Source organism: Rhinatrema bivittatum, chromosome 5, assembly GCF_901001135.1.
Source record: "Rhinatrema bivittatum chromosome 5, aRhiBiv1.1, whole genome shotgun sequence".
In the NCBI taxonomy this organism is placed as follows: Eukaryota; Metazoa; Chordata; class Amphibia; order Gymnophiona; family Rhinatrematidae; genus Rhinatrema; species Rhinatrema bivittatum.
Window position 1 is genome coordinate 324814643 of NC_042619.1, and position 24597 is coordinate 324839239.

Consider the following 24597-nt stretch of genomic DNA (forward strand, 5'->3'; position numbering starts at 1 on the left):
GGGGGATTTTTCTAACTTTTTTCTTAAAATAGGTCCCTGGGAAAATGCACACTTGACAGCACTGCAGCTACTCAAACACATACTGAACAATTTTTTTAAGGTAAAGTACTTCTTAAATTTTCCCACATACTTCACAAATACTAAAAAAGATAAAAATTTGTACTTTTAGATATTAAAATTGGGAAATAATGGTGGAGGAGCCAAGATGCTGGTATAAAAGTTCTACGAACTCCATCTGCCTGGTTGGACTTTTTCTGCTTTGATTACCTGTTTTAATGTCTTTGAAAAGGTTAGGGTCATTCCCACTGAGGCCTTCCTGCTCCCTGTGCAGTGATCATTTACAGTTAGCAGTTCCTGCAGCAGAAGTAGGGACTATGGAGGTCCCCATGGGTGATTCTGGCAACAGAGTGCAGTTTCTGCCTTGCAAGGAGGTGTCACTCAGCCCTCGGACATTAGTTTCCTGCCGGCATTGCGGAGCTCTCTTGTCACGATGATTGTGGCGCCAGATGATGAGGTCATCAGGATGGCATCTGCTTTGGAGCGAGTCACTACTGGAATTAGCTCCTTGGTTGCTCTATCATGGGCAGGAGAGAATCCTGGGCAGGTGGTTGTCAGTGCTGCCTTTTCATTGGGAGTCATGCAAGTGGATACTAGAGATGTGCTTCGGGTAAAGATTTTGTGTCGGGCTTCATTTTGGGGCCCCCCTGTGGGATTTCATTTTTCCCATGGGTTGGGGTTTTTTTTTCGGGGGCCCTGATTTTTGGGTTAGTGCGCGCTAACTCCCGTTAGCGCGCACTAACTCCCGATAGTGTGCACTAATTAAAAAATGAATTTTTCCTGAAATTTCGGAAAAAATTCTATCGTTTTTCGGTTCTCCCGAACCATTCCGAATTAGGAAATTTCATTAACATTGCCTAATTCGGGAAAAACGATTGCACATCCCTATTGGATACTGAAGGGGTGTCTGCTTTGCCGACTGGGAATGCTGCTTCGTTGAAGCTTGAATTGGTTCCCACTCAGCTATTTGTCCTGCCCCCTAAATCAGTGATGGTAATGTTAGAAGCCATTTGGGATCTAATGGCAAATTTTGTTTTGCCCTTTACTGCATGCACTGGTAAAGTAAACAAAATCTCCTCTAAACTGGAAAGTCTTTCACAGAAATCCTTGGGGAAGATTAATGTTGCGGTCCTGCCCGCGAGGAGCGCAGGATGGCTCCTCACCTTACGTGGCCAATCAGGCCGCTGACATCTTCTTCTTCGCAGCGGGCCTGCAGCCGTCACCGGGCTCCTCCCCCACTGCCTCCAGTCCTGCGCGGCAGAGTCGGGCTGCTGGGAGCTCTTCAGTGTGGCTGGAACCTCCGTTGCCACTCCGGCTCTCCCCCGACGTGCTGCAACTCTCCCGAGGGTCTTCAGCCAGCAGGGAGGCCGTCCATGCCAGTGCCTGCTTGAACCCGGGTCCTTGGCCGGCAGGGAGGCCATCCCTGCTGGTGCCTGAAGCCTTCGTCTCATCCTGCAGCCAGCCCTTCTTCTCTTCCTGCTTCGCTCTGCATGGCTGGAAGCCACTCATCCAGCCTGCCCTTCTCTCCAGCTTCTGGGCAGGGCTGCTCCACTACCTGCCTCACTTCCTTGGGCCTTCCACGTGGCTGAGGATGCCACCAGATTCCAGCTCTCTCTTCTCCAGCTTCCTAAGGTGCGGGCGCGCGCCTCTCGCCTGTTCTTCAAGGGCCAGCCAGGTGTGGCCCTCTGCTGACCCCTCCCTGGGCGTTGTCCTCTTCAGCCCTACAAAAGGGCTCAGCGTCCATTCCAGCTTTGCCTTCGCAAGGAGTTGGTCACTCCTGGGATCCTGCTGTCCTTCGCTCCAGGAGTCGTCCTTGTTCCAGCACTTCTTCAAGGTCCTGTGTTTCTTCTTTGTTGGAGCTCCTAGTCTTGTCTTATTGTCTACATTCCAGTTCTGATGTTCACCTGCTGTTCCAGATGTCCGTGTTCCAGCCCTAAGGTCTGTCTCCTGATCCAGTATCTGTGTTCCAGTCCAGATGTTTGTTCCTGATGTTCGTGACTCAGCTCTGATGTTGCTTCTCCTGATCCTGAAGTCCGTGATCCTGTCTTGCTCTCCTGAACCCCTGGTTCCTCGTTCCTGAGTCTTCTGTTCGCTTGGTACCAGTGGCAAGCCATGTCGTGGTCCGCAACCAGCCCCACGGGTGGGCTGAGTAAGGTGCTTCATGATGCAAGCCTTGTTCCTGAGTCTTCTGAAAGCCAAGTACCCTGTTCCTGAGTCTTCTGAAAGCCAAGTGCCTTGTTCCTGAGTCTTCGGCAAGCTTGGTACCCCTCGGCAAGCCATGTCGTGGTCCGCGACCAGTCCCACGGGTGGGCTGAGTAGGGCGCTTCATGATGCAAGCCTTGTACCTTGTTCCTGAGTCTTCTGAAAGCCAAGGACCTTGTTCCTGAGTCTTCTGCAAGCTTGGTACCTCATTCCTTCCTGCGCTGGTCCCGCTCCCGCGGATGTAGGACTGAGTGGTCCGTGACCAGACCAGTAGTACTGGCTGAGTAGGGCATCCTGAGGGATCGTGCAACTGTCCGTATACCCGAGTCTACATCTGTGCATCCAAGTACCTCTTTCCTGAGTCCACATCTGTGCATCCAAGTACCTTGTTCCTGAGTCTACGTCTGTGCATCCAAGTACCTCGTTCCTGAGTCTCGTCTGAATCTCCATGTTCTGGTCTTCGCTGCCCTGGCCTCCATCCAGCCTGTCGCTTCTTGCTGTACCCTGCGGCAGGTCCGAAAGGGCTTGGAACGGTTGGAGGACTGTTCATAAAGACCATCATTGTGTTGTTGGTCTTCTGAAGCGTGCAGGTCCAGAGGAGGGTCAGTATCTCCAGTCTTCAGTCCAGCCTCGCTCCTGTCCAGCCCATGCTCGGGCATTGCCTTGCCTACGGTGGCACCTCTTTGGAGTTCCTCTGGGGTTGGGCCGTGGCCCAAGAACACACATCTCTTGGTAAGTGGGACCGCTCTCCTAGCGCTCCCCAATAATTAATGCCTTGGAAACTGATGTTAAACAATTACAGTCTTTTAATGCTTCTTTAAGGAACAGGAAAGTTGGATAAGGAGAGGAATATATTGTGAATAACTTGAGACATTTAAATTTAAGATTTCTAAAATTTCCTAATTTTGTGGGTGAACAACCTCAAGTAACTTTTAAGGAAATATCTGACAGAAATGTATATTCCTTTTAGTAAGGTTCCTTTGATAAGGTTGTACTTTTTGCCTTTTCGTTCTCCTAGTACCCAGGAAGTGGTTAGTCATTCTTTTATAGATTTTGATAATTTGATTATGTTGTTGGAATTTTCTTCTCAAGAAAGTATTGAAGGAGCCACATTACTGGTTTTCTTCTTTAATGTATATGATGTTAGTTATATAGTATAGCTGTCATTAATAATCTGTTTAATATTGGGACATAAGTGCTGTGGGATCATTTAATAGCTAAAGGACTAGTAAAGTTCCAGAAAGTGTCCTGCCCTACCCAGCTTGACCTAGGTTTAAACTGTTTAACTCCCTCCCACCCTACCCCTATGGCCACCCATCCATAGGTTTGTTTTTCTAATGTAGTCTGCATAACTTCATAATTGGTAACAAGATACATTAGTAAATTGGCATTTCCTTAGGTGTTAACAATCAAATAATTTACCAAAATGAGGACTATCCAATGTAACTATTGTGGAGCCTTTATTCTGAGGGGAAAGCATCTGGAAACTTAGAGCTTGTCCCATTTGTGCAGAACTCTCTTCCTTGAAAAAGAGCTTGCTGAAGTTAAAGCTGAATTAGCTTCAATAAAGAGAATTTCACCCACATTACATTACTCAGGAATTAATTCCCCATTACCACAGAAAAACTCATATAGGATAAGACATGTGACCCACAGACACCCATTCTTGACAGCTGGGCAGCCCATAAGTATACCCCCCCCCCACTCACACAGGACTTTAAGGAACTCAATAATAACCAGGATTACAGTGGGCTCTGGTAGAATTAGACCTGTGATGCGGAGACACACACTGTATCAAGTGCTACAAGTACAAAAAGCCTTCTCTATATTAAACAATGAAGTTCTTGAGAAAAAGATTGACGTGTTACCTCAAAAGAGAGAAGAAACCCAATGCATACAGAAATTCAAGATCAGTAACCAAAGGAAAAAGCTCCTTGAGATGGATGACTCTGTCATCAGTGGCACAACTGCAAAGGGAAAGAGTGAAGTGAATAACAAAACTCAACTAAAGTCTCAAAAGGAGTCCAGAAAAAGCAGTAACCTTAACGAGAAAAGCTGGAAAGCTATGGCCACAAATGCTCATAGTTTGGGCAATAAAATCCCAGATCTGCAAGCCCTAATGGTGGAGGTGGACTTGGACATTGTTGCTATCACAGAGACATGGTTCACAGAATCTCATGATTGGGATATGGCAAACCAGGCTATAACTTGTTAAGGAAGGACAGAGTGGATAGGAAAGGGGGAGGTGTGGCTCTTTATGTCAGAAACAATATCCAAGCATCTGAGCTGCAAGGAAGATGGGGTAATGAAGAAGCACTATGGGCCGACCTAAAAAAAGATGATGGGCCATCCATTTATAGTAGAGTGGTTTACAGGCCTCCAAACCAAAAGGAAGAGCATGACAGAGATCTGGTTGAAGACATCCAAAAGATGGGAAAGAGAGGAGAAGTGGTGATCATTGGGGACTTTAATCTGCTGGATGTAGACTAGAGAATCCCTTCTGCAGAATCTAACAATAGTAGAGAAATAGTGGATGCCCTGCAAGGGGCTTTGTTCAAACAAATGGTAATGGAAGCCACGAGAGAGGGAGCTATACTCGATTTAGTGCTAACAAATGGAGATAATGTCTCTGATGTCCAGGTGGGTGCCCACCTCAGCACCAGTGATCATCAAACGGTATGGTTTCATATCACACACAGGATTTGTAGAAGAAGCATGAAGACCCGAGTTTTGCAGTTCAAAAACACAGACTTTGATGAAATGGGGAAGTACCTGGAGGAAGAACTAAAAGGTTGGGAGAACGAGAAAGATGTGGATCATCAGTGGACCAATCTAAAAGGAGCAATCATCAAGGCAACTAAAATATATGTCAGAAAAGTAAAGAAAAGCAAAAGGAAAATGAAACCTATTTGGTTCTCAAAGGAGGTGGCTGACAAAATAAAAGCTAAAAGAACAGCATTCAAGGAGATAGAGCAGCTTTTAAACTAGAACAAAGGGGAAAGCCGACAGTCACTCAGCAGTGCATGGTTCGGAGAAATGTATCCTTGAAGGATACTAATGAAACAGGAGAGTTAGGGCATCCCAACAGAGAGGTTCCATTAAAAGCAAATATAGTCCATATGCCTATATGTAAAAAATCACCAAAACTAATGATTTCCGAATTATCCCAAACAACTGAAAAGCAGGTTGTTAAAACAAACAAAAAACACACTTTGAAATGTCTATATGCCAATGCCAGAAGTCTAAGAAGTAAGATGGGAGAGTTAGAGTGTATAGCAGCAAATGATGAGATTGACATAATTGGCATCACAGAAACTTGGTGGAAGGAGGATAACCAATGGGACAGTGCTATATCAGGGTACAAATTATATCGCAATGATAGGGAGGATCAACTTGGTGGGGGTGTGGCACTTTATGTCCGGGAGGGTATAGAGTCCAACAGGCTAAAGATCATACAAGAGACTAAATGCTCAGTAGAATCTATATGGGTAGAAATCCCATGTGTGTTGGGTAAGAGTATAGTGATAGGAGTATACTACCGTCCACCTGGACAAAATGGTCAGACAGATGATGAAATGCTAAGAGAAATCAGGGAAGCAAACCAATTTGGCAGTGCAATAATAATGGGAGATTTCAATTACCCCAATATTGACTGGGTAAATGTAACATCAGGACTTGCTAGAGATATAAAGTTCCTGGATGTAATAAATGATTGTTTCATGGAGCAATTGGTTCAGGAACCAACAAGAGAGGGAGCTATTTTAGATTTAATTCTTAGTGGAACACAGGATTTGGTGAGAGAGGTAACGGTGGCGGGGCCACTTGGCAACAGTGATCATAACATGATCAAATTTAAACTAATAACTGGTAGGGGGACAATAAGTAAATCTGCAGCTCTAACACTAAACTTTCAAAAGGGAAACTTTGATAAAATGAGGAAAATAGTCAGAAAAAAACTGAAAGGTGCAGCTGCAAAGGTTAAAAGTGTTCAACAGGCTTGGACATTGTTTAAAAATACAATCCTAGAGGCGCAGTCCATATGTATTCCACGCATTAAGAAAGGAGGAAGGAAGGCAAAACGATTACCGTCATGGTTAAAAGGTGAGGTGAAAGAGGCTATTTTAGCCAAAAAATCATCCTTCAAAAATTGGAAGAAAGATCCATCTGAAGAAAATAGGATAAAACATAAGCATTGTCAAGTTAAGTGTAAAACATTGATAAAACAAGCGAAGAGAGAATTTGAAATGAAGTTGGCCATAGAGGCAAAAACTCATAATAAAAACTTTTTTAAATATATCCAAAGCAAGAAACCTGTGAGGGAGTCGGTTGGACCATTAGATGACCGAGGGGTTAAAGGGGCTCTTAGGGAAGATAAGGCCATTGCAGAAAGACTAAATGAATTCTTTGCTTCCGTGTTTACTAGTGAGGATGTTGGGGAGATACCAGTTCCGGAGTTGGTTTTCAGGGGTGATGAGTCAGACGAACTGAACAAAATCACTGTCAACCTGGAAGATGTAGTAGGCCAGATTGACAAACTAAAGAGTAGCAAGTCACCTGGACCGGATGGTATGCATCCCAGGGTACTAAAGGAACTCAAAAATGAAATTTCTGACCTATTAGTTAAAATTTGTAACCTATCATTAAAATCATCCATTGTACCTGAAGACTGGAGGGTGGCCAATGTAACCCCAATATTTAAAAAAGGCTCCAGGGGTGATCCGGGTAACTATAGACCAGTGAGCCTAACTTCAGTGCCGGGAAAAATAGTGGAAACTATCCTCAAGATCAAAATTGTAGAGCATATAGAAAGACATGATTTAATGGGACACAGTCAACATGGATTTACCCAAGGGAAGTCTTGCCTAACAAACCTGCTTCATTTTTTTGAAGGGGTTAATAAACATGTGGATAAAGGTGAACCGGTAGATGTAGTGTATTTGGATTTTCAGAAGGCGTTTGACAAAGTCCCTCATGAGAGGCTTCTACGAAAACTAAAAAGTCATGGGATAGGAGGTGATGTCCTTTCGTGGATTACAAACTGGTTAAAAGACAGGAAACAGAGAGTAGGACTAAATGGTCAATTTTCTCAGTGGAAAAGGGTAAACAGTGGAGTGCCTCAGGGATCTGTACTTGGACCGGTGCTTTTCAATATATATATCAATGATCTGGAAAGGAATACGATGAGTGACGTTATCAAATTTGCAGATGATACAAAATTATTCAGAGTAGTTAAATCACAAGCAGACTGTGATACATTACAGGAGGACCTTGCAAGACTGGAAGATTGGGCATCCAAATGGCAGATGAAATTTAATGTGGACAAGTGCAAGGTGTTGCATATAGGGAAAAATAACCCTAGCTGTAGTTACACGATGTTAGGTTCCATATTAGGAGCTACCACCCAAGAAAGAGATCTAGGCGTCATAGTAGATAATACATTGAAATCGTCAGCTCAGTGTGCTGCAGCAGTCAAAAAAGCAAATAAAATGTTAGGAATTATTAGGAAGGGAATGGTTAATAAAACGGAAAATGTCATAATGCCTCTATATCGCTCCATGGTGAGACCACACCTTGAATACTGTGTACAATTCTGGTCGCCGTATCTCAAAAAAGATATAGTTGCAATGGAGAAGGTACAGAGAAGGGCAACCAAAATGATAAAGGGGATGGAACAGCTCCCCTATGAGGAAAGGCTGAAGAGGTTAGGGCTGTTCAGCTTGGAGAAGAGACGGCTGAGGGGGGATATCATAGAGGTCTTTAAGATCATGAGAGGTCTTGAACAAGTAGATGTGACTCGGTTATTTACACTTTCGAATAATAGAAGGACTAGGGGGCATTCCATGAAGTTAGCAAGTAGCACATTTAAGACTAATCGGAGAAAATTCTTTTTCACTCAACGCACAATAAATCTCTGGAATTTGTTGCCAGAGGATGTGGTTAGTGCAGTTAGTGTAGCTGGGTTCAAAAAAGGTTTGGATAAGTTCTTGGAAGAGAAGTCCATTAACTGCTATTAATCAAGTTTACTTAGGGAATAGTCACTGCTATTAATTGCATCAGTAGCATGGGATCTTCTAGGTGTTTGGGTAATTGCCAGGTTCTTGTGGCCTGGTTTGGCCTCTGTTGGAAACAGGATGCTGGGCTTGATGGACCCTTGGTCTGACCCAGCATGGCAATTTCTTATGTTCTTATGTTCTTAAGAAATATAAAGGATCCCAAAGGGAGGAGCACAAAGAAGAATATATGGTACAACTGAGAGAGACAAAGAAAGTAATCAAGACGGCAAAAAGTCAAGCGGAAGAAAGGATTGCCAAAGAGATAAAGAGAGGTGACAAAACATTTTTCAGATACATCAGAGAAAGGAGAAAAGTTCAAAGTGGTATAGTGAAATTGAAAGGTGAAAAGGATCAATGTGTAGAGAGAGAGATGAAGAAATGGCAGAAATATTAAACAAATACTTCAGTCTGGTGTTCACTAAAGAGGACCCGGGAGAAGGACCATCACTAGTTAGCAAGAAACTGGAGGGGATTGAAATAGATGTAACTCCGTTTACAGTGGAGAATGTGTGGGAAGAGCTGGGGAAACTGAAAGTGGACAAAGCCATGGGACCCGAAGAGATTCATCCCAGGATATTGAGGGAGCTCAGAGACATACTGGTGGGACCGCTGTGTGATCTGTTCAATAGATCCCTAGAAACAGGAGTGGTGCCGAGTGATTGGAGAAGAGCGGTGGTGGTCCTGCATCCCAAGAGTGGGAGCAGAGAGGAGGCTGGTAACTATAAGCTGGTTAGCCTCACCTCGGTGGTGGGAAAAGTAATGGAGAAGCTGCTAAAAAAGAGAATAGTGAACTATCTACAGTCGGGAGAATTGCTGGACCAGAGGCAGCATGGATTCACCAGGGGAAGATCCTGTCAGACAAATCTGATTGACTTTTTCGACTAGGTGACTAGGGAGTTGGATCAAAGAAGAGCACTCGACGTCATCTACTTGGATTTCAGCAAGGCTTTTGATACGGTCCTGCCCAGGAAGCTGGTGAATAAAACGAGAAGCTTAGGAGTGAGTGCTGAGGTGGTGGCCTGGATTGCAAACTGGTTGACAGACAGAAGACAATGTGTGATGATAAATGGAACTTACTCTGAAGAGAGAGTAGTGTTAAGCGGAGTGCCACAAGGATCGTTATTGGGACCGGTCCTGTTAAATATTTATGTGTGTGACATAGCGGACGGGATAGAAGGTAAGGTTTGTCTGTTTGCAGATGACACTAAGATCTGCAACAGAGTGGACATGCCAGAAGGAGTGGAGAGAATGAGACGGGATTTAAAGAAGCTGGATGAGTGGTCAAAGATATGGCAGCTGAGATTCAATGCCAAGAAGTGCAGAGTCATGCATATGGGGTGTGGAAATCCAGAAGAACTGTATTCGAATGGGGGGTGAAGGGCTGATGTGCACGGAGCAGGAGAGAGACCTTGGGGTGATAGTGTCTAACGATCTGAAGTCGGCAAAACAATGTGACAAGGCGATAGCAAAAGCCAGAAGAATGCTGGGCTGCATAGAGAGAGGAATATCGAGTAAGAAAAGGGAAGTGATGATCCCCTTGTACAGGTCCTTGGTGAGGCCTCACCTGGAGTACTGCACTCAGTTCTGGAGACCGTATCTCCGAAGAGACATAGACAGGATGGAGGCGGTCCAGAGAAGGGCGACCAAAAAAGTGGATGGTCTTAATCGATTGACTTATGAGGAGAGATTGAAGAATCTAAATATGTACTCCCTGGAGGAAAGGAGGAGTAGAAGTGATATGATAGACTTTCAGATACTTGAAAGGTTTTAATGATCCAAAGGAACTAAAAAATGAAATTTCAGACCTATTAGTAAAAATTTTTAACTTATCATTAAAATCATCCATTGTACCTGAAGACTGGAGGATAGCAAATGTAACCCCAATATTTAAAAAGGGCTCCAGGGGCGATCCGGGAAACTACAGACCGGTTAGCCTGACTTCAGTGCCAGGAAAAATAGTGGAAAGTGTTCTAAACATCAAAATCACAGAACATATAGAAAGACATGGTTTAATGGAACAAAGTCAGCATGGCTTTACCCAGGGCAAGTCTTGCCTCACAAATCTGCTTCACTTTTTTGAAGGAGTTAATAAACATGTGGATAAAGGTGAACTGGTAGATATAGTATACTTGGATTTTCAGAAGGCGTTTGACAAAGTTCCTCATGAGAGGCTTCTAGGAAAAGTAAAAAGTCATGGGATAGGTGGTGATGTCCTTTCGTGGATTGCAAACTGGCTAAAAGACAGGAAACAGAGAGTAGGATTAAATGGGCAATTTTCTCAGTGGAAGGGAGTGGACAGTGGAGTGCCTCAGGGATCTGTATTGGGACCCTTACTGTTCAATATATTTATAAATGATCTGGAAAGAAATACGACGAGTGAGATAATCAAATTTGCAGATGACACAAAATTGTTCAGAGTAGTTAAATCACAAGCAGATTGTAATAAATTGCAGGAAGACCTTGTGAGACTGGAAAATTGGGCATCCAAATGGCAGATGAAATTTAATGTGGGTAAGTGCAAGGTGATGCATATAGGGAAAAATAACCCATGCTATAATTACACAATGTTGGGTTCCATATTAGGTGCTACAACCCAAGAAAGAGATCTAGGTGTCATAGTGGATAACACATTGAAATCGTCGGTGCAGTGTGCTGCGGCAGTCAAAAAAGCAAACAGAATGTTGGGAATTATTAGAAAAGGAATGATGAATAAAACGGAAAATGTCATAATGCCTCTGTATCGCTCCATGGTGAGACTGCACCTTGAATACTGTGTACAATTCTGGTCGCCGCATCTCAAAAAAGATATAATTGCGATGGAGAAGGTACAGAGAAGGGCTACCAAAATGATAAAGGGAATGGAACAACTCCCCTATGAGGAAAGACTAAAGAGGTTAGGACTTTTCAGCTTGGAGAAGAGACGACTGAGGGGGGATATGATAGAGGTGTTTAAAATCATGAGAGGTCTAGAACGGGTAGATGTGAATCGGTTATTTACTCTTTCAGATAGTAGAAAGACTAGGGGGCACTCCATGAAGTTAGCATGGGGCACATTTAAAACTAATCGGAGAAAGTTCTTTTTTACTCAACGCACAATTAAACTCTGGAATTTGTTGCCAGAGAATGTGGTTTGTGCAGTTAGTATAGCTGTGTTTATAAAAGGATTGGATAAGTTCTTGGAGGAGAAGTCCATTACCTGCTATTAAGTTCACTTAGAGAATAGCCACTGCCATTAGCAATGGTAACATGGAATAGACTTAGTTTTTGGGTACTTGCCAGGTTCTTATGGCCTGGATTGGCCACTGTTGGAAACAGGATGCTGGGCTTGATGGACCCTTGGTCTGACCCAGTATGGCATTTTCTTATGTTCTTATGTTCTTAAGATAATGACAAACCTTTTCCGTTGGAAAAAAATCAGCAGAACCAGGGGTCACGATTTAAAACTCCAGGGAGGAAGACTCAGAACCAATATCAGGAAGTATTTCTTCATGGAGAGGGTGGTGAATGCCTGGAATGACCTTCTGGAGGAAGTGGTGAAGACCACAACTGTAAAGGACTTGAAAGGGGTGTGGGATAAACTCTGTGGATCCATAAAGTCTAGAGGATGTGAATGAAGAGTGGGTGGCTCACGGGAACGATGGCTACTACCTGGTGATTATACCCTTAACATACACACGGTTAATGCAACTCCAATATTGCTCTAAGCTTCAGTGGCAATGAGGAAATGTGGAAAAAGGATTTGCATTCACAAAAAAAGCGTGGAGTAGCTTGCTTGTTACGGTGGTTGCTACCCCAAATCAAATAAGCTGATACTTCACTTTCATTGCAAAGCCAGCATAGCTCTCTGCTTCAACGGCAGGGGAGGAAGTTTGACACTTCACGCATATCCAGCATAGCTCTCTGCTTCAACGGCAGGGGAGCAAGACTGATACTTCACTTTCAATGCATAGCCAGCATGGCTTTCTGCTTCAATAGCAGGGGGGAATGAAGAAAGGTGGATCTATACTCAGGCAACAATCAACAAGGACTGAATTACATAGTCTGGATAAACAGATAAGCATGGGTGTAGCTTGCTTATTGCTGTGGTTAATACGCCTAACTAATTAAGCTATTTCACCTAGATGCAGTTCCAAATCTGCTCTCTACATTAATGGTAGGGGTGGAAGGGAAATAGAATAAAAAAGGTTACTAAGAGCCAAGAGAAACATAAGTATGTGAGAGAAAAAAAAAAGTGCGAAAGCTGCTGGGCAGACTGGATGGGCCGTTTTGTCTTCTTCTGCCATCATTTCTATGTTACTATGCTTCTATATCAATAAATGTTACTTCAAAAATCTGAATATTGCTTATTTTGGTCAAGTAGATGTTGCACATCCCGGTCGTGCTGGTGCCGCGATCGGGCCAGCTCACCTCGTGCTCCCCTCCACCAGCTCTGGCTCCTCATCCCTGGCCGCCACTGCCAGCTCCCACTGCCCGCGGCACTCCCAGGCGAGCCCAGAACCATCGGGGCCTTCCAAATCCTAACGCTTCTCACGCCGGGGCTCAGCGTCCTCCACAGCGTCGGCCCTGCCCCTAGGCGCACACGGACTGAGCTTCCCTTTAAAGGGGCCAGCACGGGAACCCGGTCCGCGGCACCCGATGATGACCTCACATAACTCCTGCATAAAAGGCAAGGCCCCATCCTCAGTACCTCGCCTTGGCAATTGGATCGACACTTCAGTGTAGCTAGTTTGCTGTTCCTTGTTCCTGTGCCTGATCTAGTCTCGTTCCAGTATTCCTGCATTCCTGTCATGTTCCTGTATTCCCGTGGTCCTTCGTGTGCTCCAGCATCTCTCCTAATTCCTGCTCTTTGTTCTCCCCTGTCATACCTCCTCGGACTGATTCAAGGTACTGACCTCTGCCTGACTACGTTTGACCGCTGCCTGGAACCAACCACTGCCTGCCTACTGACCACGTTTGACTACTACCTGGAACCGACCACTGCCTGCCTACTGACCATGTCTGACCGCTGCCTGGAACTGACAACTGCCTGCCTCCTGACTACATTGACCGCTGCCTGGAACTGACCCCTGCTTCTCTTGACCATGTACGGACTGATCTCAGAACTGACCCTTGCTTTGGCTGACTACTCTCAGACTGATTCCCTGGCTTTGACCCTTGCACTACACTCGGATACTCTATTTGCTCCTGTGACAACCAGACCAACCTGCTCGGACTCTACCAGCAGCCTATCTCTGACTAGATCCTTAGGTGCTGCCTATCTCACCCAGAGGACCTTCACTTCCTGTTTCCTTCTGGAGGTTTCCAGTGATCCAGATCCAGGTCTAGTTCATCCATTCTTCACCAACTGAGCACCTTTGCTAATGGTGGGCATACCTCTCCGCTACCTCTCCAAGGAGACCCTTTGAGGCCCACCTAAATCGAGGCAGTCTGGGTACCCAAGGGCTCAACCTGCGGAAACCCTAGATTGCTATTGGCGAACCTGCAGCTAGCCTCTGTCTCCTAGTGTGCTCTACCTCCTGGTGGCAGGTGCTCTCTGGGTCCGACCAGAGGGCCGCACCAATCCTGTACCAGGCTAAGGGTCCACCTCCAGCACAACAGGTTGCCAAGGCCATGGACTTGGCAGAGTCCCCCGCCTTGCAGGCCATTCCTGGTCTCGTTACGCGTGTCATTGAAGCATTGGCCACCTCAGTTGAAAGACTGAGTTCTCAACTCGAGAAATCTACTTTGGCAAACCCAGTGGCTCTTGCCCACAGCTCACCTGCTGTCTCATCGCCCTCGCGGGCACTGCTGGCCCTTCCAACTCCTCCCCGTTTCAATGGGGATCCTCGCCTCTGTTGAGGTTTTATTAATCAATGCTACATGCAGTTCTCACTGCAACCTACCCTCTTCCTGGATGAAGTGACTAGAATCACATTCATTCTCACTTGTTTGGAGGGGAAGGCCCTGGCATGGGCCTCCCCGCTTTGGGAATGTTCCGATTCCCTTCTACAGCATCTTCCACAATTTATCTCAGCTAGACACTGCAACCCGCCATGTTTTCTGGAGTCTTAGGGGCACGCAGCCCTGATTGAAGTACCAGCGATGGTGCAAACCTCGGGGGCATCCCCCTAAGATGATGTCACTCGCGACAGATATATAAGATCTTAGAATTTGCTAACAGATTGAGTTAGCAAAGGTTTGGGTTCGGTTACTCTACCTAAGCTACTCTGCCTCCTCGGACTTACCAGGGGTACCCACTCCTCGGGGGCCTCGCTCTCTCCTTTGTTTTGCAGGTGACAGTCTGGAACTGGTACTTGTTCCTCGAAGGCCCTCGTTCCCAGACTTGCTCCGTACTCTCTTCTGCCTGGAAGTCATCACTGCCAACTACATCAGTGAGTTACCATCGCTCTCTTAGAGCTTTCCCTGGAACCAGGTACTCGCTCCTCGAGGGCCTATACTTTCCAGCTCCTTCGCTTCTATGAGACATTGTGTGAGTGTTACCATCGGGCTCGGTTCATGAACTCTGCATACCCTGCTTACTGACTATATTTCAGTTTCTCTACAGCTCAGCCTCCAGGGATTGCTGTTCCAGTATCTGAGGGACTACAGCCCAGCCGGGCATTCCAACTCATTACTGCCACCTCTGGTGGTTCAGTATACTGTCTAATAAAAGAACTAGTGTGTGTCTGTCTCCTAACTCTGAGCCTGATTGGTGGTCTCTCTCGGGATCTTCCCCCCCGGGGGCGTGGTCATCTGCCACTGGTCCAAGGATCCACCCACAACTCTCCTAAATACCAACAGATTGTTAACTTCCTAGCATTCTGCCAACTCCGAAAACAATACCAGTGTCGGGAGCGCAGGGCCTCGAGGAGTGAGGAGGTTTCCCAGATAGGTACCTGAAAGATAGAAGATGGGCCCCCAAGGAGCGGGTACCCAAGTTAGCAATGAATTACCCCAAAGGGCAGAGAGAGAGCTTGCAGTGGCTGCTGGGAAGCGGCAGAACAGCTTAGACAGGAGCGATTCCAATCCTTGCTAACTCAGTTTGTTAGCAAATGACAGGCAGGCTAAATACCAGGATATGCTGATGTCACTCGGAGGGGACGCCCCCGAGGTTCCCGCCATGACATGGATAAGGATGTGGGTGGCATGCGCGTGCGCACCCTAGGAGGCCCTTAGGAGAAACATGGTGAACACCATCACCGTTGCCGATCCGGGGATGCCAGGGAGAGCGGCATGAAGACGCGGTGGCAGCTAACCTCCCAAGGCTTGAGGCGAGAGAAGGAAGAAAGGTGAGGCACAAAGGTCGAAGCCGTCTGAGACCGACGAACGCAACAGTACCCCCCTTCAAAGGGCCCCCTCCAGACCCCCTACCTGGTCTTGGTTTTTTAGGATGTGATCGATGAAATTGATGAAGCATATCTTTGTCCATGATATTAGCAAATGGCTCCCAAGAGTTTTCTTCTGGTCCGTATCCCTCCCATGACAGGAGGTATTCCCAAACTCTGCCTCTATTTCTTACATCAAGGATGGCATCAACTTTATACTCAATGTCTTCTTCTGCATCAACAGGAGTAGGTTCAGGTGTCTTGGTGGAGAACTCGCTCAGGACAAGCGGTTTCAGCAGTGAAACATGGAATGCATTATGGATCTTCATAGCTGGAGGAAGTTTCAGACTATAGGTGAGTGAGCCTAACCGTCGGAGAATGGGGAAGGGTCCGACAAAGTGTGGATCAAATCGAGCAGATGGAAGCTTAAGTCTCAGATGTTTGGTAGACAGCCAAACTTTATCACCAGACTGGAATTCAGGAGCCTTACTTCGGTGAGCGTCATAGCCTTTCTTTGCTCTTTGTAGCATCTCTTCAGTCTCTCTCCAGAGCTGCTGTATATCTTTGGCAGTAGATTGAGCTGCCGGGGACGACACAGTAAGTGGAAGTGGTAAAGGTGGTAAAGGTTGTCGTCCATAGACCACTTCAAATGGTATAGATCCAGTAGATGACGCTGGATGGGAATTGATGGCAAATTCATCCCAGGGCAACAGTTCAGCCCAGTCATTCTGTCGTGAACCAACATACTCGCGGAGGAACTGCTTGAGAGTTCTATTCATTCTCTCTGTTTGGCCATTCGACTGAGGATGATACACAGAGGTGAAGTCAAGTGTGATGTCGAATTTCTTACACATGGCTTTCCAGAACTTTGCTGTAAATTGAGCTCCTCTGTCAGAAACAATGTGTTTAGCCATGCTGTGTAGGCAAAAGATGTGACTGATGAATAACTTAGCAAGTTCCATGGCTGATGGTAAGCCAGGGAGAGCCACGAAGTGAGCCATCTTCGAAAATCGATCCACTGTCACCCAAATGGTATTGTTACCTCCAGAAAGTGGGTCCAGGGCTCATTCGGTGCTGGCAAGGGTTGAAGCAGGCCCCAAGGACATCCAGGCAGAGGTTTCTGTCTGGCACAGTTGGAACAAGAGGCTACATACGCAAGAGTGTCTTCTTTCATGGTAGGCCGCCAATAGTACTTCTGTAGCTTAGCTAGTGTTCTCTGTTGACCATGATGTCCGGCCAGTCTTGAATCATGAGCCCAAGTTAGCAATTTCTTCCTTAAATTGTGGGGTACAATGGTCTTTCCCAGGGGACCTGGATGTGTAGCTGTGAGAATCACTCTCTTCAGGTCAATAATATGCTTGGGCTCATCAGGTACGTCCTCTGAGAGAAAAGAGTGAGACAATGCATCTGGTCTAACATTCTTGTCACAGGACGATATTTCAGCAGAAAATCAAATCTGTTGAAGAATAGGAACCACCTCACCTGTCTATGGTTGAGGTATTGGGCATGACGGAGGTACTCCAGATTTTTGTGATCAGTGTAAACAGTGATATGATGTTGTGCACCTTCAAGCCAGGGACGCCATTCTTCAAATGCCATTTTTATTGCCAACAGTTCTTTATCATCAATGCCGTAGTTCTCTGCTGGCGAGACGCGTCAGGAAAAGAATGAACAGGGGTGCAAAATCTTTGAATCACTGGTCTGGCTTAGCACGGCCCCTACACCTACATCAGCGGCATCAACTTCCACAATGAAGGTCGTGTAGGGTCTGGATGGCAGAGGCATGGTTTGCTTGAAAAGGCATCTTTTAACTTCTGGAATGCTGTCACAGCTTCTGTAGACAAGTGGCAACGTTGGCTCCTTTCTTAGTCATTGCTGTTAATGGAACAGTCAGTGAAGAGTAATTCTTAATAAAGGTCCTGTAGTAGTTGGTAAATCCCAAAAACCGTCTTATTGCTTTTAGGCCAGTGGGTTGTGACCATTTTTGGATACTTTCAAGTTTCTGAGGCTCCATATGGAAACCTTGGTTTGAGACAGTGTACCCTAGGAAGGGCACTGATCCTTATGAAATTCACATTTGGTCAATTTAGCGTACAAGTGATTCTCGCAAAATCTCTACAGAACTCTTTTGACATCTTTTTGATGGGATTGCAGGTCCTGGGAAAATATCAATGTCGTCTAAGTAGACAATGACACACTGGTAAAGTAAATCACGCAGAATATCGTTCATCATGTTTTGGAAGACAGCCAGGGCGTTGCACAAGCTGAAGGGCATCACCAGGTATTCAAAGTGTGCATCCCGGGTATTAAAAGCGGTCTTCCATTCATCACCAGAGCGGATGCGAACTAAATTATAGGCTCCTTTGAGGTCAAGCTTGGAAAATATTTTGGCTCCCTGTAACCTGTCAAATAGCTCCGAGATAAGTGGTAGAGGGTAGCAGTCTTTTATGGTGATCTCATTCAGACCTCTATAGTCAATGCATGGACGTAACGTTCTGTCCTTCTTTCCCATGAAGAAAAATCCTGCTCCGGCAGGAGACTTAGAAGGTCTTCTGAAGCCTTTCTGGAGATTCTCCTAGATGTACTCTGACATTGCTTTATTCTCCACCACGGAGAGGGGGTAGACTCTTCCTTTGGGTGGCTCCGTATTTGGCTTCAATTTAATTGCACAGTCGTATGATCTGTGTGGAGACAACACATCATGCGTATTGAGGCAGCAACCCAGGCAACAATGGGGTAGTTGGCATGCATGGTATAGGAGAGACTTCCATCAAGCATTTGCCATTACAATCTGGACCCCAACATGAAAGATCCAAAGTGGCCCAGTTGAATTGTGGCATGTGTTTCTGCAGCCATGGTAGCCCAAGTACCAAAGGGTGCATGGCCTCTTCTAGCACAAAGAAGGAAATAGTCTCAGTATGAAGAGTACCAGTACGTAAGCTCATTGTTTCTGTAAGCAGGGTTACTTCACTCGGTAAGGGCTCTCCATGAATAGAGGACAAAAGTAATGGTGGCGTTATAGTAGTGGTAGGGATCCGCAAATGTTCCACTAGACGTTTCAAAATGAAATTTCTCTCTGTCCCAGAGTCCACTAAGGCAAGGGTCTGAAATTCCAAAGGCCCGCAGAATAAAGATACTGGAAGAGAGCGTGGAGGAGAGGTTCAGTTATACCTAAGAAGAGTCCTCCCACAGGACTTATGTATGCCAGTTTCCCGGACATATAGGGCATGTTTGTACAGCATGACCAGCTTGTCCACAATACATACATAGTCCCAACCTCTTTCGAAATCATCTCTCTTTAGAAGTCAAATGACTGCAGCCTAATTGCATTGGTTATTCTTCGCCAGCAACAGGACCTGGATGTGTAGGCCTAGGTACAGATTTGACACGAGTCTCTCCCTGAAGTGGTTTTCTGGGACTCTTGACCTCTTGAACCTTGTCACGAATTCGGCAATCAACCTTTGCTGCCAAGTTCATCAGTTCCGCTAAGGTCTCAGGCATCTCACAAGTCACCAGTTCATCTTTCAATCAGTTCAGGCCTTCAAAGAATACGGTCTTTAGCACCTCGGGTCCCAATGTAATTCAGAAGTCACCGTCTTGAATTCGATGGCGAAGTCTGGTAAAGTTTTGTTGCCTTGTTTTAGATGAGCCAAAGTTGATCCTGCTGTCAAATACCGGGCAAGGTCATCAAAGACTGACTTAAACAGTTCAAGACACCCGGCAAGATCATTCAGGATAGGGTCATTGCGCTCCCACAGCGGTGAGGCCCAAGCCAGCACTCTTCTGTCCAGATACGAAAGGATATAGGTGGTCTTGATTGGGAAATGGTTAGGTTGCAGAGAGAAGTGCATGCAACATTGATTAATAAATCCTCTACATTTCCAAACTTCACCCACGAAGCGTGTCGGAGCAGACAAAGGCACTGCAGACTTGACCGTCATTTCAGGCAGTGTAGCTTCTTTACCTGCGGTAGTCGGTGTATTCATCTGTGCGTGTAATTCATTAAAGACAACAGTCAAATTGTCCAACAAGTTCTGTTGTTCGGTTATTTGTTGGGCCAGGCCCGGAATGGCCTGTAAGGCGGTGAGCTGAGCCGAATCCATGGAGTTAGCAATCTGTTAGCATTTTGAGGTGTTGAAGTGGATTCTTGGGTAATGCGGAGATGGCCACTCCCACGGGGAGGAGCCCCATGAGGAACCGAAGTACTAGGTAGACTCTATACACGCAGACACAGAGAATTTGTATTTATTATACAGCTTGATGGTACTGCCCTGGGTGGACAGTAGTAAGGCAACCCAGTAGAAGCAGTACAGGGGTCCTCGGCAGAGGAGATCAGTCCAACTCTTGAGTAGATGAAAAGCAGCACAGGGTAGCAGAGGCAGGACCCAGATATAGACTAAGCACTGAAGCTGAAGGTGGAACAGACAGAGTGTTAGTATTCACTGAGTAGTTAGCTGTATTGATGGAGATCCTGGCAGGCAGAAGTGAAGCAATTGCAGGAACCAGTGTAGGGAGCACAGTCCCTCGAGGAGTGAGTACCCGGTTTCCCAGATAGGTACCTGAAAGAGAGAAGATGGGCCCCCGAGGAGCGGGTACCCAGGTTAGCGATGAATTACCCCGAAGGGCAGAGAGAGAGCTTGCAGTGGCTGCTGGGAAGCGGCAGAGCAGCTTAGACCGGAGCGATTCCAATTCTTGCTAACTCAGTTTGTTAGCAAACGACGGGCAGGCTAAATACCAGGATGTGCTGACGTCACTTGGAGGGGACGCCCCCGAGGTTTCTGCCATGACGTGGATAAAGACATGGGTTGTGTGCGCGCATGCGCAGCCTATGAGGCCCTTAGGAGAAACATGGCAAACACCTTCGCCATTGCTGATCCAGGGATGCTGGGGAGAGCGGCATGAGGACACGGTGGCAGCCAACCTCCCAAGGCTTGAGGAGAAAGAAGGAAGAAAGGTGAGGCACAAAGGTTGAAGCCGTCTGAGGCCGACGGACGCAACAGGCAGTCCTTAGTCAATACTCTACCAAAGGAGTCCTGGTCCCATGCTCCTTTTATTCCCATAAGTTCTCGCCCCCGGAAAGTAACTATACTATTGGGGACCACGAACTGCTGGCCGTGAAGCTCGCCCTGCAAGAATGGCATCCCTGTCTTGAAGGGGCACAACACCAGTTTACTATTTTTACCGACCAACAGAACCTAGAACATTTGAATGAAGACCAGCTTCTCAGTCCTAGACAAGCCCACTGGGCAATCTTCTTTGCACGCTTTAACTTCGAGCTTCACTACCACCCGGCGGCAAAGAATCTTCGTGCAGATGCGCTCTCATGCTCTTTAGAGCTGGAGGACACTCCCAAGACACCAGCACACATCATTGACCCTGCCTGTGACTCTCTCGCGTTACTATCACTGTACCAGCTGGTAAGACGGTCATGCCCCATTGCCTCAGAGAACGGGTACGCCATTGGGCCCATGACTCCAAACTCACCGGCCATCCTGGCCGAGGCCGAACTAATGAAATGCTCCGCCGACATTATTGGTGAGCTATAATGGTCAAAGACTCTAGACTATGTAGACTCGTGCCCCGTATGCGCTCAACAGAATATCCCTACTGGACATCTCTGGGGGCTCCTTCAACCACTTCCTGCGCCCACTGAACCATGAACTAGTATAGCTATGGAATTCATCGCGGAATTACACCCTTCCAAGGGATATATGGTAATCTGGGTCATAGACCATTTCTCTAAAATGGCCCACTTTGTGCTCTTACTGAGACTACCATCAGCCCTGGAACTGGCTTGCCTCTTCTTGACTCACGTTTTAGATCTCCATGGACTTCCTCAAGAGATCATTTCTGATCGTGGCCCTCAATTTTCCACGAAATACTGGAGGTCCCTCTGTAAAAATTAAATATATCCCTGAATTTGACCTCTGCATACCATCCACAGGCTAACGGCCAGGCTGAGAGGACCAATCGGTCCCTCAAAGCCTTCCTTTGATCATATGTCAATGATCAACAGGAAAATTGGTCCGATCTCCTCCCATGGGCAGAGCTCTCTCATAACACCCACGGCGCCTCCGTTCAGAGGTTTCACCATTTTCTGTGCTTTTTGGCCATCAACCCCGACTACCTTTTCCAATTCCACTCTGCGTACCTTCACTAGCAGCCCAGTCCACAGCTCAGACTATTCGTCACCTCTGGAACCAGGTTAAAGGGCAGCTCTGCCAAGCGGCCGACCGAGTCAAATGCATACCTGGCAACGAGCCTGGCTCAGCACCAGACATATTCATCTTCAGTTGCCTTCTCAACAGCTGGCTCCCAAATACATGGGACCATTCCCCGTTATACTAGTGGGAGCCGTCACATATCAATTGAAGTTACCGATGAGTCTTGGTATCCATAACGCCTTTCATGTCTCTCTGCTCAATGCCCTAGTATTGTCATGGCCTTTTCGAAGACCTCCTCCTCCGACACAACACTCTGCAGAATCTGAAAATACCCTACAAGTGAGAGAAGTCCTCGACATCTCACAGAGGAAAACTCTTGGGAACCTTTTCACCACATCCTGGATAAGAATCTCCTCCGTGACTTCCACCTTCAACATCCGGACAAACCCAAGCTGGTAAGGGGGAGGCCTAGAAGGGGCGGTATTGTTGTGTGACCCGGCCACGCTGGTGCCACGAACGAGTCTGCTCACCTCGCGCTCCCCTCCACCAGCTCCGGCTCCTCATCCCTGGCAGCCGCAGCCAGCTCCCACTGCCCATGGCACTCCCAGGCGTCCCCAGGCTTGTCAGGGCCTTCTGAATCCCAACGCTTCTCACTCCGGGGCTCGGCATTCTCCACAGTATCAGCCCCACCCCTAGGTATGCGCGTGTGGACTGCGCTTCCCTTTAAAAGGCCCAGCGTGGGAACAAGGTCCGCGGCGCCCGATGATGACCTCACATAACTCCTGTATAAAAGGCGAGGCCCCGTCCCCAGTACCTGACCTTGGCAATCGGGTCGACACTTTGGTGTAGCTAGTTTGCTGTTCCTTGTTCCTGTGCCTGATCTAGTCTCGTTCCAATGTTCCTGCATTCCTGTCATGTTCCTGTGTTCCTGTGCTCCCGTGGTCCTTCATGTGTTCCAGCATCTCTCCTGATTCCTACTCTTTGTTCTCCCCTGTCATACCTCCTCGGACTGATTCACGGTACTGACCTATGCTTGCTTGACTAAGTTTGACCGCTGCCTGGAACCGACCACTGCCTGCCTCCTGACCACGTTTGACTGCTGCCTGGAATCGACCACTGCCTGCCTCCTGACTACATTGACCACTGCCTGGAACTGACCCCTGCTTCTCTTGACTATGTACAGACCAATCTCAGAACTGACCCTTGCTTTGGCTGACCACTCTCGGATTGATACCCTGGCTTTGACCCTTGGCGCGACACTTGGATACTCTATTTGCTCCTGTGACAACCAGACCAGCCTGCTCGGACTCTACCAGCAGCCTATCTCTGAATAGACCCTTAGGCACTGCTTATCTTGCCCGGAGGACCTTCACTTCCTGTTTCCTTCCGGAGGTCTTCACCTAAATCCAGGCGGTCTGCGTACCCAAGGGCTCAACCTGCGGAAACCCTGGATTGATAATGGTGAAGCTCCAACTATCCTCTGTCTCCTAGTGTGCTCTGCCTCCTGGTGGCAGGCGCTCTCTGGGTCTGACCAGAGGGCCGTACCAATCCTGTACCAGGCCAAGGGTCCACATCCAGCGCAACAGTAGTCAGGGCTTTTTTTTTAATATGACAGGGGTAACTCAAGAACGACGAAAATACTTTTTGAATCTCCATCAGGAAGTTAGGTCTATTGGAGCCTCCTTCCTATTGAGGTACCCTTGCAAGTGTGTTGTGAAATATAGAGCAAACTGATATATTTTCTTCATACCAGAACAACTTTGTGCTTTGCTAGATGCTAGGTGGTCTATTGGACTTTAATTGAATTTGATTGCGTGCCTAAGATCTGTAAAATGGTAATGCTGCAGATTTATTCACATAATTGATGTAAGATATTTAATTTGGGTTTTCTCCCCTCTGTCATGCTATTTTGCCTCAATTTTTGTGGACATTAAGTTTGAGATATGAGATAATATAAGTAAACATTATTGTTATTGTTAGTTCCCTTATGGTTGGGCATTATTACCACTATGATTCCTATTATATGTGATCTCATTGTTGCTGTGCAAAGATGATTGTGTTTGTTAAAAATTTAATAAATATAGGTTAAAAAATAATTGAAAAATAATGCCAATTCTCTTCTTAGATTTCCTTTTTTTTTTTTTTTAATTCTCTGTTTATTATTTTCAAAAAAGAAAACAACAAAACATGTACAATACAACTGAAAATAAAGTCTTATGAGTCAGATAAATTGAAATCTTTACAGAAGCAATGTTTACACAGGAAATTATTACCTAACATTCATAAGACTATTTTAAAGGCAATAGAAGTGTCATTCCTTTTCAATCGAACGGTCTTAAGGAAACAAAGCAAATATGAAATTTATGCATTTAAATCCCTTAACATTTCTCTATTCCGGACATTACATTGCAAGAAGATCCTTCAACCCTTCCGGATCAGTAAATGAATAGTTATTACCGTTCAATTTTACGATACATCTACATGGTATTTCAAATTGAAATAACCACCTTTCTCCAAAACTTTCCCCCTATACTGTAAGAAGTTTTTCCTCCGAATCTGGGTTATCTTTATTAAATCTGGAAATATCCAAATGTTGTCACCATAAAATGTACTTAGCCTGTTTTGAAAAAAGGATCTCATAACAAGATCTTTATCTGAGGAAAAAGCCAGCTGAACTAGTAGTATCCCTCTAGATTTTACTATTATCTCATCCTGGGATTTTTGCAAAAGATCTGACAAATCTATAGAATTACTAATAGCTTCCCGTTCATTATCTACTTCTAGTTTCTGGTTCTGATCTACTTTATTTATTTTATT

At 46.0% G+C, this 24597-nt stretch overlaps 1 protein-coding gene across 2 annotated transcripts in view; it reads left to right on the plus strand.

The window, feature by feature from the left end:
* PUDP (pseudouridine 5'-phosphatase) overlaps nt 1-24597 on the plus strand; it is a 789960-nt gene that overhangs the window by 10957 nt on the left and 754406 nt on the right. The gene's annotated exons all lie outside the window — the stretch shown is intronic.